Source organism: Xenopus tropicalis, chromosome 2 (genome assembly GCF_000004195.4).
Source record: "Xenopus tropicalis strain Nigerian chromosome 2, UCB_Xtro_10.0, whole genome shotgun sequence".
NCBI lineage: Eukaryota > Metazoa > Chordata > Amphibia > Anura > Pipidae > Xenopus > Xenopus tropicalis.
In genome coordinates this window covers 169,727,566-169,745,713 of record NC_030678.2, presented here as the reverse complement: position 1 = coordinate 169,745,713, position 18,148 = coordinate 169,727,566, and the positions used below count along the sequence as shown (strand labels likewise).

Sequence of the window (18,148 nt, the reverse complement as noted above, 5' to 3'; positions counted from 1 at the left end):
AATAAGGGGTAACTATATCTTAGTTGGGATCAAGTACAGGTACTGTTTTATTATTACAGAGAAAAGGGAATCATTTAACCATTAAATAAACCCAATAGGGCTGTTCTGCCCCAATAAGGGGTAATTATATCTTAGTTGGGATCAAGTACAGGTACTGTTTTATTATTACAGAGAAAAGGGAATCATTTAACCATGAAATAAACCCAATAGGGCTGTTCTGCCCCAATAAGGGGTACTTATATCTTAGTTGGGATCAAGTACAGGTACTGTTTTATTATTACAGAGAAAAGGGAATCATTTAACCATGAAATAAACCCAATAGGGCTGTTCTGCCCCCAATAAGGGGTAATTATATCTTAGTTGGGATCAAGTACAGGTACTGTTTTATTATTACAGAGAAAAGGGAATCATTTAACCATTAAATAAACCCAATAGGGCTGTTCTGCCCCAATAAGGGGTAATTATATCTTAGTTTGGATCAAGTACAGGTACTGTTTTATTATTACAGAGAAAAGGAAATCATTTAACCATTAAATAAACCCAATAGGGCTGTTCTGCCCCCAATAAGGGGTAATTATATCTTAGTTGGGATCAAGTACAGGTACTGTTTTATTATTACAGAGAAAAGGGAATAATTTAACCATTAAATAAACCCAATAGGGCTGTTCTGGCCGTACAACTAATCCGGCCAGTGATTGGGCGGATAAAAGCCTATTGTCTGGGGGGAAAGTGAAGCTACTGCTTTCACAATTACAGATCAGTAACAGGTATCCACGTCGCTATTGTCTCAGGTTCCTCTCTACTAAACTATTCAGCGTTAGGTTGTCTCGTCACGCACGTGCCTTAGACGGCGGCTAATATGTTTCAGGTTTTTAATGGCGTTGAGAGAAGCGATGAGAGTGTTTCTCTTGTTCCCTTTCAGCTCTGCCAGAGAACAATATCCGGCCAGACAAAGGAATACAGGAATAGGAGCAAGTGGAATATTAGAGGGTGTTTATGGTGGCCCTTACCCACAACATGGGCCGCAGGCTGCCTAATCCATTGCTAGGGATTACTAGGCTTAGTTTAATATGTATATATTCCCCCCCAAAAATTCATATTATCTTCAGACAAGCAATCACATTTAATCCTGAAATCCGAATGGGAAAAGGAAAACAAGAAACAACATCGGCATGAAGGCTACAACAGATTATTTTCTTCTAGGACAGGGCTGTCCAATTACTGTAGAGGTCCGTGGGCCACAGGGGCCCCTAGGGTGCGGAAGAACTCAATTGAACAAAAGTGCTTTATTTTTGGTATATAAGGGGGATCAAGATATGATTTACTGTCTATGGGAAGAGAAGGAAGCAGAAAAGTCTGTAGTGTAGCTTATGTCCATGGTAAGAAGAAGAAGAATAAGTCCATTTTGGCCGGTAAGGACAGTGAGAACTTGTTCAAGCACAGAAGCAGAGTTGCCCTAAAGCACCCAGTGATGCCATTATACCTGACTGGGTAGAAGACCATGACGTACAGGCCTTCAGTAGTACCTCAGTAATTCCTAGTGGGTCTCCAGCCATGGGCAATTCCCATCAGCCCCTTTCTTATTTCCACCATAGGCCCATATATATCCCCTATTATATTTATCACTATCAGTATCTAATTCCTATGTAAGTGGTTCTCCGGTGGGTCCTAAGGGGCCTATTCCGACACTGATCTAAAAGCATTTTCAGACCAATGGCTTCATTTTAAAACTGAAATGGATTTCTCCCACACTGCCAGGGAATATATGAATAGTGAACTATGGTCCAAACATTAAAATATCAGGTTTGGGTTTAGATTTCACCCGATAAAAGACCCAAAAGCGCAGAGCCAAATCAAACCTCTCGATAATCACTGCAGGCCTCTGATATTTCATCCCCGAAGAGCTGGTGATTTATTGTTAATATCAGCAGAGGAAAATAATACTTTTTATCATTATAATGGTAACAGTGTCTCAATGAAATTGCTCGTATGTTTCAGGGGTGTTTGATTAACGGCCGCGCCGGTTTCGCACTCGTGTTCTCGTAACTGATATATGTAAAGTAATTAACGAAAATATAATAAAATCAAGAATTCTCATCTCAGTTCACTTTTGAGACATTTATTTGCTTTTAACTAGTAAAGTAGGAGGGAGATATTAAAGAGATGGAAACCCATAATGATAAGTTTAATTTCATTTTTTTTTTTTTTTTTATTTGTCTTGGTTATAAGCAAACTTATTGCTAATGTCCAATCATATACTTGTTTTTAAAAACAACAAAAAAATGGTATTGGTTGCTATGGTTCACCAGTTCAAGTGCAAACTTAGCTTCTGTAGAGATGTCCATGGATGGATCAGCCCTATAGGATGGAGGTGTTATGAGTGGGAGATGGGAAGGTGAGTCCTTGAAGCAGGGGCTGTTACAGGATGGAGCAGGTGTAGACTAGATGGGACGGAGCAGGCATAGACTAGACGGGATGGAGTGGGTGTAGACTATACGGGACTGAGCAGGCGTAGATAGGAAGGAGCGGGCGTAGACTAGACGGGACTGAGCAGGCGTAGATAGGAAGGAGCGGGCGTAGACTAGACGAGACGGAGCCGGCGTAGATAGGAAGGAGTGGGCGTAGACTAGACGGGACGGAGCAGGCGTAGATAAGACGGAGCAGGCGTAGACTAGGTGGGACGGAGTGGAAGTAGACTAGACGGGACAGAGCAGGCGTAGATAGGACGGAACAGGCATAGACTAGGCAGGATGGAGAGGGCGTAGACTAGACGGGACGGAGCAGGCGTAGATAGGACGGAGCAGGCACAGACTAGGCAGGACGGAGTGGGCGTAGACTAGATGGGACAGAGCGTGCGTAGACTAGACGGGACAGAGCAGGCGTAGACTAGACGGGATGGAGCAGGCATAGATAGGACGGAACAGGCATAGACTAGGCAGGACGGAGTGGGCGTAGACTAGACGGGACGGAGGGGGCTTAGACTAGACGGGACGGAGCAGGCGTAGACAGGACCAGACAGGACGGGAGAGACCGGGAGTAGACAGGACCAGACAAGATGGGTTGGAGCCAAAACAGGGAACACAAACTAGGGACAAGCCACAGTGCTTAATGTTAACCAATGTACAGGTGCTGTGTGTGAGGAGGGCTGGGCTTAAATAGGGCAGAGTCAACCCTGATTGGCTGACCCCACCTAGCCAATAAGGCTGCTGGGGTGATGTTACCAAGCCCAGGACACAGGTGAAAGGAAACACAAGGCAATCACCTCTTGCCGGCTGCTCTCCTGGCTCAATAGTTAGGGAGAGCAGCCAACAACCAGGAGGTCCTGGGATCAAACCCCAGCAGACACTAACAGGAGGATAATGTGTCTGTAGGGAAGGTCATCCCATACCTCCCAGTCAAGGTTACTGGAGCAACCCTTCCCTACATCTTCGGTTCATTACACCCATTTGTTGGCCAAGTGACCCAATCAAGTCTATTTGGTCATTCAAGTGATTAAATATGCCAATAGTAGGCTGTCCAATGGGTCAGTCAAATGACACATATATCAGAACTTAAGGGCTATTACTATAATGTTATGATTTCTATTATCCTAGTCGTTAGAGCAGGGTTCATTGGAAGTCATACAACTAACATGAGATTTATCTCTGCCAAAAGTAGATTTTTCCATTACAGACACATAAACAAACAGTCTTTCAGCCTTTTCCTTGCATTGTAAGGTCCTTTTTATCTTCATGTTCTTTATCTGGAGCCCCTTACTTTTATTTGCCCTGGGGGTTAGCACATTGGTATTGGAAGCGTTCAGAGCCTCCAGCATATTGAGTCCAGTGGTTTAAAGACCTTTAGATGAAGTTTAGCGTCAACAAAGGGCTACAGGTCCTCAACCACAGTTTCACGCAAGTAAAATGCCCTATAGGCATTTACACATAATATTTCCTGATCCCACACACTTGGTCTTCAAAACAAGGACTTCTGCTTCAAACATAATACAGGTTCTATATAAAAATAAATATATCTCAATTCCAAAGAATAGTTTCATGTTTTGGAGTTACCAGTCCTTTTAAAATACAAAAGGCCTCATTGGTGTTGTAAGTCATACACAATAATCATTCATATTGACCTCCTTGGGATTATTTTGTGTTCACCGTGTTGAACTTTTATATATATATTTCTATTCATTTCATTGAAATAATTGGACATGACCGTAGAGGTATCACAAGGCTAGAAGGTGAAATCATTCCAGTTCGTAATTAGTAGAATAATTGAGCTGTCAGGATGTGTTCAGATAATGAGAAGAGGATGTTGTATTAGGTTCATGCAAGTAGCTTCCTCAATAAAACCTACTCCTCTAGCTGTGTATGCACATAACAAGATCACAAGATCTTAAAACAGTACCTGTACTTGATCCCAACTAAGATATAATTACCCCTTATTGGGGCAGAACAGCCCTATTGGGTTTATTTCATGGTTAAATGATTCCCTTTTCTCTGTAATAATAAAACAGTACCTGTACTTGATCCCAACTAAGATATAATTACCCCTTATTGGGGGCAGAACAGCCCTATTGGGTTTATTTCATGGTTAAATTATTCCCTTTTCTCTGTAATAATAAAACAGTACCTGTACTTGATCCCAACTAAGATATAATTACCCCTTATTGGGGGCAGAACAGCCCTATTGGGTTTATTTCATGGTTAAATGATTCCCTTTTCTCTGTAATAATAAAACAGTACCTGTACTTGATCCCAACTAAGATATAATTACCCCTTATTGGGGCAGAACAGCCCTATTGGGTTTATTTAATGGTTAAATGATTCCCTTTTCTCTGTAATAATAAAACAGTACCTGTACTTGATCCCAACTAAGATATAATTACCCCTTATTGGGGGCAGAACAGCCCTATTGGGTTTATTTCATGGTTAAATGATTCCCTTTTCTCTGTAATAATAAAACAGTACCTGTACTTGATCCCAACTAAGATATAATTACCCCTTATTGGGGCAGAACAGCCCTATTGGGTTTATTTCATGGTTAAATGATTCCCTTTTCTCTGTAATAATAAAACAGTACCTGTACTTGATCCCAACTAAGATATAATTACCCCTTATTGGGGGCAGAACAGCCCTATTGGGTTTATTTAATGGTTAAATGATTCCCTTTTCTCTGTAATAATAAAACAGTACCTGTACTTGATCCCAACTAAGATATAATTACCCCTTATTGGGGGCAGAACAGCCCTATTGGGTTTATTTAATGGTTAAATGATTCCCTTTTCTCTGTAATAATAAAACAGTACCTGTACTTGATCCCAACTAAGATATAATTACCCCTTATTGGGGCAGAACAGCCCAATTGGGTTTATTTCATGGTTAAATGATTCCCTTTTCTCTGTAATAATAAAACAGTACCTGTACTTGATCCCAACTAAGATATAATTACCCCTTATTGGGGGCAGAACAGCCCAATTGGGTTTATTTCATGGTTAAATGATTCCCTTTTCTCTGTAATAATAAAACAGTACCTGTACTTGATCCCAACTAAGATATAATTACCCCTTTTTGGGGCAGAACAGCCCTATTGGGTTTAATTAATCTTTTATTGATTTTTTAGTAGACTAAAGGTATATATACATATTATGGAAAGACCCCTTATCCGGAATACCCCTGGTCCCAATCATTCTGGATAACGGGTATATATACCCGTTATCCCTGGTATACCTGTATATACTCGACATGGTATAAATTTGAATTAAACTCGATCGTTGTTGTATTTAGAAAACATCATAATAATGCTTATATTGTTTGTAAGAAAATTTTGAGTTTACGTTCGAAAATCCGAAAGTCGAAAGTATATTTAAAACTCAAGTTTAAACGGATGTTTGTTGCCATGAATCCTCTTTATTTTTCCCAAACAGGATTTGCTCCAGCAGCCGTTTTAGGAGCATTGGAGCTCATTCCTGGAAAACAATAATGTGTTTAAGTTTTACTTGAGACTGGGTAAAATAGAAAACAATTATGGGATTCATTTCCCCGTGAAAATGTGTGAAATAGAAAACAATGAGGGAAATAACTTCCCCTTGAAACTGGGTGAAACAGAAAACAATGAGGCGGATTAACTTCTCCTTGAAAATGTATCACATATACTGACTATTCAATTCTGAAAATTACGAAAATTGTTCGTAAGTGCCCCTAAGATATTGTCTTCTCCTAAATGAAGAAATGTTGGTGCTAAGTTTGCCATCATTTATGTAGTTATCCTCTATCATAAAGCATTAGGAGATCACAAGGGTGAGGAGATACCTCAGAGTTAGTTGTCCCAGGAGATATTTACTAGAGACTAAAGACACTTTTAGGGTTAATCCAGTGAGAGGTCAATTCAGCAACTTGCTGTGCAGAAGAAACAGGCAATGGAACTCTAGTATACAGTTCCTCATGTTGTGGTGACCCCCAACCATAAAATTATTCCTAAGACCATTGGAAATATGAGTTTTTCAATGGTCTTAGGTGACCCCTTTGAAAGGGTCGTTCCACCCCCATAGGGGCCCCGACCCACAGGTTGAGAACTGTTGATATTAAGAGCTGTAAGAAGCAATATTTACCTCCATGTATGGAGTCACAGAAGACCTCATAATATCCAAGAGGAACATCTTTCTGAAAACCAAGGGGTTTAAGACATTTTCTGCTAATATAATGTTATCAGTTGATAGTGTCTCCGACGTGTCATTTTCATAAAGACAACAAGCTGCCGACATTGTACCTGATTCGTTTTCTTGGAATGAGTGACATTTCTATATTACTTGATTGTCTGGCTAGATTGTCATCATAAACTATTATTGTATCCAGCGATGTGTGTCAGGCTGATAAGGGCAAGACTGGCAGGCATAGGCTTTTGCTAACAAGGCCTAAGGGGGAGTACGGCTGGGACAGTTGTTATTGTGTCTACATGAATGTTTTTTATTTCAGACTTATGTAAGACAGGGTGTTGGTCCCAGAAAGTTCTACAGCTTTTAGATAGCCATACATTAGTTCCAATAAACAGTTCAGCTAATTTTGACCTGCCATCTTTGTGTCTATGGGATAGGAAGCAGTGTCTATGGGATAGGAAGCAGTGTCTATGGGATAGGAAGCAGTGTCTATAGACCATTCTGAGATTCTGTGAATCTGTCGATATGTCCCCTCTGTGTATAGTTGAGAGATCAACAATTTTGGACGTGGAAGGGGCAATATCTGCAAAATGAACAGTCAGATTACATCTGGCCATGTGTATGAATGGTCACGGTAGGCAGTAGCTGACAGTTGGGCCAGTGTGGGAATCAACATATGACACAAAAGTAGATTAGAGTTTGGTCACCTTAAGCCATTAAAGGTTAAAGTGTGCTCTTCTTATTGTAGTCTTTGCCTGGTTAGGACTGGCCCAGGTTTCAGACTACAAAACCTAAGGGAGCTGTGAATGTTCTTAAGCTTAATATGAGGGGGTCCGAATATGATAAAGTAACAGAGGTCCTCAAACTTGAAGCTCATCCTCATCACAAGCAGATGGTTTGGGTTGCCTGCTGCCCACCAATGCATGGAAAGAGAGCTGTTGTGACAGAATTCAGAATCTTGGGTTCTGCCAGTTCATTAAAATACATGACTGGGTCTTCCAACTGTGCAGGAACCTTTTGGATGTACATTCTGATATGTAAAATCAGCCTATGTTGGACCGAAAATTACTGAGTGAGTCAGGCTGACCCAAGATCTGGGTCAGAAGTAATAACATAAGGGCGAATATATATCAACTGGTGGACCATTCACCAGTCAACATCTCCACAGCTCTCTATTAACAAGGTCCTCAAAATTGAAGCTCATCCTCATCACAAGCAGGTGGTTTGGGTTGCCTGCTGCCCATCAATGTATGGAAAGAGAGCTGCGGTGACAACTAAGAATCTTAGGTTCTGCCAATTCTTTAAAATACAATACTGGGTCTTCCAACTGGGCAGGAACCTATTGGATGTACATTCTGAAATGTAAAATCAGCCTAAGTTGGACCCAAAATTACTGAGTCAGGCTGACCCAAGATCTGGATCAGAAATAATAACATAAGGGGGAATATATGTCAACTGGTGAAAGCAATCACCAGTCAACATCTCCACAGCTCTCTATTAACGAAGTCATCAAAATTGCAGCTCATCCTCATCACAAGCAGATGGTTTGGGTTGCCTGCCCACCAATGCATGGAAAGAGAGCTGCTGTGACAACTAAGTCAGAATCTTAGGTTCTGCCAATTCATTAAAATACATGACTGGGTCTTCCAACTGTGCAGGAACCTATTGGATGTACTTTTTGATATGTTAAATCAGCCTAGGTTGGACCCACAATTACTGAGTGAGTCAGGCTGACCCAAGATCTGGGTCAGAAGTAATAACATAAGGGGGAATATATGTCAAGTGGTGGACCATTCACCAGTCTTCATCTCCACAGCTCTCTATTAACTTGTATATTGTTTTTAAAGTTCTCCTTGGGTGAAATTTGGCAAACTGTTATTTACACCCTTTGATAAATATACCCCCCTCCCTGCAGGGACCAGCTAGGCAGATTAAACCCTTTAAAAGTGGTACTTCTACTCCTTGCCCCATCCCCTACTAGACAAAGCCAACCCTTTGACATTAGAATAATTCTAAACCCCAAGGGCCACTCAGTAAACAATTATATATTGATCTCCAATACCCTTAGTTTAGCAAATTCTGGCTTTTCCTTCTAGGGATGCACTGAATCCACTTCTTTGGATTTGGCCGAACCCCCTGAATCCTTTGTAAAGGATTAGGCTGAATATCGAACCAAATCCGAATCCTAATTGCCCTTAGTTTGGCAAATTCTGGCTTTTCCTACAAGGGATGCACTGAATCCACTTTTTTGGATTTGAACGAACATCCCCGAATCCTTTGTAAAGGATAAGGCCGAATATCAAACCAAATCTGAATCCTAATTGTCCTTAGTTTGGCAAATTCTGGCTTTTCCTACTAGGGATGCATTGAATCCACTTTTTTGGATTTGGCCGAACTCCCAAATCCTTTGTTAGGGATTAGGCCGAATATAGAACCGAATCCAAATCCTAATTGCCCTTAGTTTGGCAAATTCTGGCTTTTCCTACTAGGGACGCACCGAATCCTCTTTTTTGGATTTGGCTGAACCCCCTGAATCCTTTGTAAAGGATTAGGCCGAATATCGAACCAAATCCGAATCCTAATTAGCAAAAAGTCACGTGATTTTTAGGATTCAGATTCGGTTCCGTCAGGAACATGGATTTGACCGAATCCTGATAAAAAAAGGTTGAATCTTGGCCAAATCCCCAACCAAATCCGCATCCCTATTTTCTACATTGATGCTCTCCCCTTCTGCATATACTTGCACACCATTTTTCCATTAGATATGCAAACTGAGCAACGAGAAGTAAAACGTTTTTTTTTTAGCAAGTTTGGGGTTTTTGCAGACTTCACAAATCTTTGCATTTTTTTTAAACAAAATGTTACCACTTGTAGATGAATTCATCCGAGCAGAAGGAATCTGCACTTTAGGTTCGGGAAGATTTCTAAAACATCCATTCGTGGCTAAATGTGATTTCAAATGAGCAGAGAGGCATGTTAAGTGCTACCCGGAGCTGCACGGAGCAAGCGATTTGGAGATGTATTTTGGGGGAGACTGATGTTAAGGGACAGTTTTTGAGAAGTTTCACTGCTCTCGGCCTTATTCCCTATCCGCTTAGATGTGCTATGTCTTAAAAGTCATTTAGGCATGCAGCAATTTTATTTTGCACACTCGTCTGCACTTATTCACCACAAGAGACCATGAAATAGCTCCCACCGAATTGCCAACCTTTCTTTTCCGTGGAAAATACAAAGCCGTCTCAGTGCGGCGCTTCGAGATCGCGGGGCAGAAAAACGGCTTTGAAACTATAGTTAAAAAAAAATTCAAGCCATTAAAGGTAGCGTTTCAATAGCAAGAAGTGGTCGTCGTGGGACGTAAAGGCTCACATTCATCACGCAAGGGCACATTTGCCATTTTCCTCTTCTCGAAGTTCTTAGAGTTGAATCTTTCATTCAGTTCTTGCTGTGGGGGGTTTCCTGGCTTCTATGGAATTATTCCAGCTCTCCTTGCCCATCCTTTCATGATTCTTCTCTGAAATCTTACATTAAAACTAAAGATTAGTGATGAGCGAATGCGGGCGACAAAAAATTAGCCAGGGGCGACAAAAAAATTGCGCGACAAATGTGTTTCGCTAATTTTTCGCCGTTTCGCAAATTTTATGGCGAAGAGAAACGGCAAAAAATTAGCAAAACGCATTTGTCGCGCAATTTTTTTGTCGCACTCGTCTTTTTTGTCGCCCGCGGCTATTTTTTTGTCGGCTGCATCTTTTTTTTTTGTCGTCGCGGCTATATTTTTGTCGCCCATGTTTTTTTGCCACGTCCGTGCCCATTTTGCCACGTCCTTATTTTGATGCGGTCGCGTCTTTATTTTGACACGCCTGCGCCCTTATTTTGACACTCCTGAGCCCTTATTTTAATGCGGCTGTGCCCGCGACAAAAAAATTCTGCACAACAAATTTTTTTGCTGTGAATTTTCACGGAAGTTACGCAAAATAATTTGCTGCGAATCCATGCCTGGTGAAAAAATTCGCTCATCACTACTAAAGATAGGTCTGTGTGGCTCGCCGATGGGTTACAGTACTGAGCCCTTGCCTATAAAGATGAACCTACAAGTCAACATGAAGGAAAGCGTAGAGTGGTGCAAATTAATATAAGTTAATAAATACATTTAGCATGGAAAAAAGGCAACAAAGGTGCCAGAGCACTCAAGATTAGTGATGGGCGAAATGTTTTGCCAGGCATAGATTCGTTGCGAATTTCCACGTTTCGCCATTGGCAGATTGTTTCACGAAACAGGTGAAAAAATTGTCGCAAGAATAGACGCCAGCGTCGCGCATCAAAAGGCGACATTTTTTTTTCGGGCAACATGTTCGTCGTTTTGCAAATTTTTCGTCGTTTTACAAATCTTTTGAAAGATTCGCGAATTTTACGGTGAAGCGAAACAGGACAGATTTGCTCATCACTACTCAAGATCTAATAAGAACAATATTAGAGATGCACCGAATCCCAGATTTGGTTCGGGATTCGGGGCGAATCCAGCCTTTTTTTGAAGGGTTCGGTTTTGGCCGATTTGGATTCGGTTCCGGATTCAGCAGAATCTATCAGGTGTATATTTATCATGCTGTGTACAAAGTGGAGTAAAACCTTACCGGTGATGTTGCTCATAGCAGCCAATCAGATGCTTTGCTTTGGTTTTCTAACTGTTCAAATCTAATTGCTGATTGGTTGCCCTGGGCAACATAACCAGTAATGCTTCACTTCATTTTTTACACAGCATGATAAATATACTCCTTAGTCTTTGAACCCTACACGGGGGATTACTCATCAAGGGCACTTACCCAACCACTACTACACCCTTAGAGCATCTATATATAGAATTAAATAGTCATCTGGCTCACCCCCAGTGTACCCTTGACCAACAGACTCAATGAGGTTTCTTTCATAAGGACATGCATCTCCAGTAACCCTATTCCTGTTCCCAGGCTCTGGAACCATATTTTTTCTTCTCTTCAATAACCCTATTCCTGCCCCAAGGCTTTGGTCCCATATCCAGCCTTCTCTTTAATGGGAATCCAAGAGAAAGATGTGGCTATTCTTCTGCCATTTTTACACTCTAGGGCAGGGGTCCCCAACTTTTTTTTACCCCTGAGTCACGATAAAATGTAAAAAGAGTTGAGGAGCAACACAAGTATGAATAAGCTGCATAGGGTGCCATATAAGGGTTGTGATGGGCTATTTGGTAGCCCTTATGTGCACTGTTAGTTTGGTGGTTTTTATTTATCCAAAACTTGACTCCAAGCCAGGAATTCAAAAATAAGCATCTACTTTAAGGCCATTGGGACAACCGTCAAAGGGTTAGTGATCAACATGTTCTTTAAGAGCCACTGTTTGGGGTTCACTGTTCTAGGGTTTAGCACCTGAAAGGGTAGAAGGGTAAATTTTGTCATGGAGGCTATCAATACATGGCTTTCCATTGGAATGCTTATATATACTGTATATACCTATATATGGCAGTTGGTCTTTTATGGGGGAGGCCAGGTCTCCTTCTCCTCCTTCTTCTTCTCCTCCTCCTTCTTCTTATCCTTCTTCCTCTTCTTCTTCTTCTTCTTCTTCTTCTTCATTCTCCTCCTATATTACCTGATGCTTCTGTATCAACAGCTAACTCCCCCTACAGGGCATTACATCAGTTGGAACTAGAGTAGCTTAATGACATGGGGGGATAGTTACCCATAACAGCCATCACTTACTCAAAAAGTCAGAGTTAAGTCTAACTATCCTGAGGCACATTGTGGGTTATTGTTTAAGTCTCTCCTGTCATGGTTGCTCAGCAAGCACAGCCCTTCCAATATCAAAACTTGACTCCTAGCCAGGAATTCAAAAATAAGCATCTACTTTGAGGCCACTGCGAGCAACCATCAAAGGGTTGGTGATCTACATGTTCTTCACGAGCCACTGTTTGGGGTTCACTGCTCTAGGGTTTAGCACCTGAAAGGGGAGAAGGATGAATTTTTTCATGGAGGCTATCTATAGATGGCTTTCCATGGGAATACTTATAAATACTGTATATACCTACTGCATATATGGCAGTTGGTCTTTTATGGGGGAGGCCAAGCCTCCTTCTTCTTCTCCTTTTCCTTCTCCTTCTTCTTCTTCTTCTTCTTCTTCTTCTTCTTCTTCTTCTTACTCTTCTTCTTGTTCTTCTGCTATTATTCTCCTCCTATATCACCTGATGCTTCTGTATCAACAGCTAACCCCCCTACAGGACATTACATCAGCTGGTGGAACTAGAGTAGCTTAATGACATGGGGGGATAGCTGCCCATAACAGCCTTCACTTACTCAAAAAGTCCGAGTTAAGTCTAACTATCCTGTGGCACATTGTGGGTTATTGGTTAAGTCTCTCCTGTCGTGGTTGCTCAGCTAGCACAGCCCTTCAAAAATCAAAACTTGACTCCAAGCCAGGAATTCAAAAATAACCTTCTATTTTGAAGCCACTGGGAGCAACCATCAAAAGGTGGGTGATCAACATGTTCTTCACGAGCCACTGTTTGGGGTTCACTGTTCTATGGTTTAGCATCTGAAAGGGGGGAAGGGTGAACTTTTTCATGGAGTTTATCAATAGATGGCTTTCCATGGGAATACTTATAGATACTGTATATACCTATATATATGGCAGTTGGTCTTTTATGGGGGAGGCCAGGCCTCCTTCTCCTCCTCCTTCTTCTCCTCCTTCTTCTTCTTCTCCTTCTTCTCCTTCTCCTCCTCCTTCTTCTCCTCCTTCTTCTTCTTCTCCTTCTTCTCCTTCTTCTTCTTCTCCTCCTCCTTCTTCTCCTCCTCCTTCTTCTTCTCCTTCTTCTCCTTCTTCTTCTTCATTCTCCTCCTATATTACCTGATGCTTCTGTATCAACAGCTAACCCCCTTACAGGGCATCACATCACCTGATGGAACTAGATTAGCTTAATGAAAAGGGGGATAGTTACCCATAACAGCCTTCACTTACTCAAAAAGTTTGAGTCAAGTCTAACTATCCTGTAGCACATTGTGGGTTATTGGTTCAGCAACTGAACTGAGCAAAGTACTAAGGCAGAGCAGAGAGGCTACTCTCTCTCTCTCTCTCCCGTCGTGGTTGCTCAGCAAGCACAGCCCTCCCAATATCCATTACCGGCCCATAGAAGGTTCTTTTAAATACAGTATATTACCTGGCTCTGTGTGTGTGTATCTATATGAAGGTTAAATTAGGAAGTAATGAAATTCCACAATTTCTGCTCCGGTGGAGGCCTTCAACCGACCATGCTATTTATTATTCATATATTCATTATATATTGATATATAATATGAGACATGGCTGTGCATGGGGGGAAGGAGGCATGGGGGAGAGAGCCTGGATAGAGTAGGATCTATTATTAGAGGAATCCGACAGCAGCCGGGGAGCATTATGGGCCTCGCATTACTGAAACATTTACTATTTTAATCCAATGTTTATTAGATAAGGCAATTTATACAGTTACCTGAGACGTTTCCTGTGCAACCCGGGCAAATTATCCAACGTTTCTCCCATTATCAGGCGGCGCGCTACACCATAGTGTCATCGGAGCAACAAGGAGCAGGAATGAAATATGTATCTGTTTTCCAGCGTTGCACCTAGGAGTGACTGTCAGTGCTCGCTGGGTTTGTCTGATGGAGAAACTCACATCCGTTAGCGCCTCTTGCCACTTATTACTGAATTATAGAACTGGGTGTTGCATGGTCCTTAAAGGGGAACTCCACCCAAATGCAACTTTTTGAAAAGTAAACATCATTTCGAGCAACTTTGCAATATACACCAATTAAACAATTTGCAGCCTTTTCATGATGTTTAATGTAATAATCTGGTTTGGAACAGTTCCCTAAGCCCCGCCCCCTGTTCCCCTGCTGATTGGCTGACTACTTTGTGACTCAAATAAAATGTAACAGTAGTCGCCTGTCCCTCAGCCTGCCTCCTCCCAATCCCACAATCCCCTGCTGCACATGTGATGCCAATAAGGAAAGGAACATCCCAGTGCAATGCATTATGGGTTATGTAGTTCCTGCATGCTGTCTGTAAGCTGTGGAAAAGTTGTTACAATTTGTAACATCAGTGTTTTAGTCCCTCCTCCCCTGCCAGGATTTCAAATGATGCAGAAAGAGAAGAACTGTTTTGCAGCTGGATTTCAGCATATAAACATGGGATTTATTCCTACTTACTAAAGGAACAGATTACAGGGATAGGGATATTAGGGGCTTCTGTGTTGTGTGGGGCTCTTTAACAAAGTTCGGTTCCCATTTAACTCTTTCAGTGAAGAGGCAACACAATATTCATGGTTGGTCTTAATCTGTTTATAAACAGATTCTGCATCCTGCCACTAGGTGGAGCATCCTTTGTATAAACTAATCAAGAAGGAGAGAGCGCCGCTAACATCCTTGGAAAATGACATTGCTGCAAAGACTCCAGAAAAGGGCAAAGGCAACTTTATAACAATATGTTGGTGCTATAAGAATAAGAATGAATCTGAAACTCATTCATTGTTAATGTATATAAGAAATATGTTGTATTTCATTTGCAGGTTTCTGTCTGATGACTAGAGGGAAGCAGCATTCTGGCACCGGCGTATCGCTATCGATGTAATCTTCAAAAGACCTTCCTTTTGGATTTTTATGGCAACGTAAGTCATCCCCCATCTTACAGGGGGTTAAATAAATGATCATGTGCTCTTTGTACTTTCCCCTCCATTCCGTCTCCAAAGGGGCCACTCACGTACGGGGCCAAACGCTCTTTTCTGAATGATTTCATAAGGGATAGAACTGTTGAAAAATGAAGTAACTGAAACGTTGAAAAATGTTCTTATCGCTTTTGTTACTGGAAGGGGGGGGGGGGGTGCGTATTCTATTTCTAGCATTGATCTCAGGCACCAAATATCTTGTATATCTTAAAGCAACAGTTCAGTGTCAAAATGGAACTGGGTAAAATAGACAGAATGGGCAAAAAAATGTTTTCAATATAGTTAGTTAGGCAAAAATGTAATCTATAAAGGCTGGAGTGGGCAGGTGTCTAACATAATAGCCAGAACACTACTTCCTGCTTTCTAAGCTGTTAGCAGTCAGTAACCAATCAGTGACTTGAGGGAGGGGAGCCATATGGGACATAACTGTCAGTTAGTATGCATTTGAATCTGACCTGCGTGCTCACAAACTAACTGACAGTTATGTCCCCTGTGGCCCCCCCTAAAGTCACTGACTAACTAAGAGGTTACAGAGCTGAAAGCAGGAAGTAGTGTTCTGGCTATTATGTTAGACATATTTCTGCCCACCAATTAATAAACATGGTCCAAGTGCAGACCATAGACAGAAACGAGAATTCTGTTAGCTACTGATATCCTGAGACTAAATGGATTATCCTTGAATCCTGTTTTTGGTATAAAAATCCCAGGCTTGATATAAGCAGTAGTGTAGTACAGGTATTGGACCTGTTATCCAGAATGCTTGGGACCTGGGCTTTTATGTATCTTACCATAATTTGGATCTCCATAACTTAAGTCTACTTAAGTCATTTATACAGTAAGTAAACCCAAAAGGATTGCTCTGCCCCCAATAAGGGGTAATTATATCTTAGTTGGGATCAAGTACAGGTACTGTTTTATTATTACAGAGAAAAGGGAATCATTTAACCATTAAATAAACCCAATAGGACTGTTCTGCCCCAATAAGGGGTAATTATATCTTAGTTGGGATCAAGTACAGGTACTGTTTTATTATTACAGAGAAAAGGAAATCATTTAACCATTAAATAAACCCAATAGGGCTGTTCTGCCCCCAATAAGGGGTAATTATATCTTAGTTGGGATCAAGTACAGGTACTGTTTTATTATTACAGAGAAAAGGGAATCATTTAACCATGAAATAAACCCAATAGGGCTGTTCAGCCCCATAATACAGAACTTTCTGTATAAGGGATTTCTGGCTAACGGCCTTATAGGCAGGTCTGTATTCTCTGCTATGAGGGAAGGGTATGGCACATTGTACAGAGGCAGATTATCTCGTGTAAGGAAGCAGCAGCCTGAGAATCAGAGCGAGGAAATTCCAGGAGATCCAAATCCTCGCACTCCCATCACTGGGGGAAGAAATGGGTTTAAAGGAGGTCGGGTAAATATGGGGTTGGGTTATTGTGCAGGAACGAAGCCTGGGGATCTGCTCAAAGTGTTGGATGAAGAGGTGGGGGGGGGGGACTATTTTGGTTCACTGGAGTAATTAAGAGTAATTATTTCATAGTTACATCCACTCCCTCAGTGCTGACAAGTCAAGGAGTGGGTGTGTGCAATTTGTGCAGCAAATGTTAATCATTTGCCTTGATTAGTATTTGAAGGTAGAAAAATAGAATTACAATTGTACTTAGTATATGCTGTCATCTTTATATGTCATCTCTCGGTACAGGCTATGAGCAAACTTAGGGGGCTGTTCCTGCTGAATTGTGCTTAGTACGGGGGAATCTCTATGTGCCATAGTTTTATGGTATCTCTCTGTACAGGCTATGAGCAAACTTAGGGGGCTGTTCCTGCTGAATTGTGCTTAGTACAGGGGAATCCCTATGTGCCATAGTTTTATGGTATCTCTCTGTACAGGCTATGAGCAAACTTAGGGGGCTGTTCCTGCTGAATTGTGCTTAGTACAGGGGAATCCCTATGTGCCATAGTTTTATGGTATCTCTCTGTACAGGCTATGAGCAAACTTAGGGGGCTGTTCCTGCTGAATTGTGCTTAGTACAGGGGAATCCCTATGCTGCCATAGTTTTATGGTATCTCTCTGTACAGGCTATGAGCAAACTTAGGGGGCTGTTCCTGCTGAATTGTGCTTAGTACAGAGGAATCCCTATGCTGCCATAGTTTTATGGTATCTCTTTTTTTCCGCTGCCTGAATGCCATTCACTGGGCAATAGAGACACATTCCCTCATTCACAGAGGCAGCAGGTGGGGACCAGTCTGTCACAGCAAATCACTCACTATACAGATGAAGAGGCCCAGGCTTTATTCTCGAGTTGGATCTTGTTTTGATTAAAAAAATGAATGTCAATCACACTGACAGTCAGTCCCTGTTAAGGACAAGTATATAACCAACCTTTTCAAAAGCACAATTTGAGAAAAAGGAAATAAGTGGCAATTATATCTTAGTTGGAATCAAGTACAGGTACTGTTTTATTATTACAGAGAAAAGGGAATCATTTAACCATTAAATAAACCCAATAGGGCTGTTCTGCCCCAATAAGGGGTAATTATATCTTAGTTGGGATCAAGTACAGGTACTGTTTTATTATTACAGAGAAAAGGGAATCATTTAACCATTAAATAAACCCAATAGGGCTGTTCTGCCCCAATAAGGGGTAATTATATCTTAGTTGGGATCAAGTACAGGTACTGTTTTATTATTACAGAGAAAAGGGAATCATTTAACCATTAAATAAACCCAATAGGGCTGTTCTGCCCCAATAAGGGGTAATTATATCTTAGTTGGGATCAAGTAC

At 41.4% G+C, this 18,148-nt stretch overlaps 1 protein-coding gene across 5 annotated transcripts in view; it reads left to right on the top strand.

Moving 5' to 3' along the window:
- Positions 1 to 18,148, top strand: part of tenm4 (teneurin transmembrane protein 4) — an 811,512-nt gene that overhangs the window by 261,952 nt on the left and 531,412 nt on the right. For all 5 annotated transcript variants that reach the window (XM_031895585.1, XM_031895582.1, NM_001102688.1 and 2 more), the window contains 1 exon segment: positions 15,201 to 15,299. The gene's annotated coding sequence lies outside the window, so the exon portion shown is untranslated.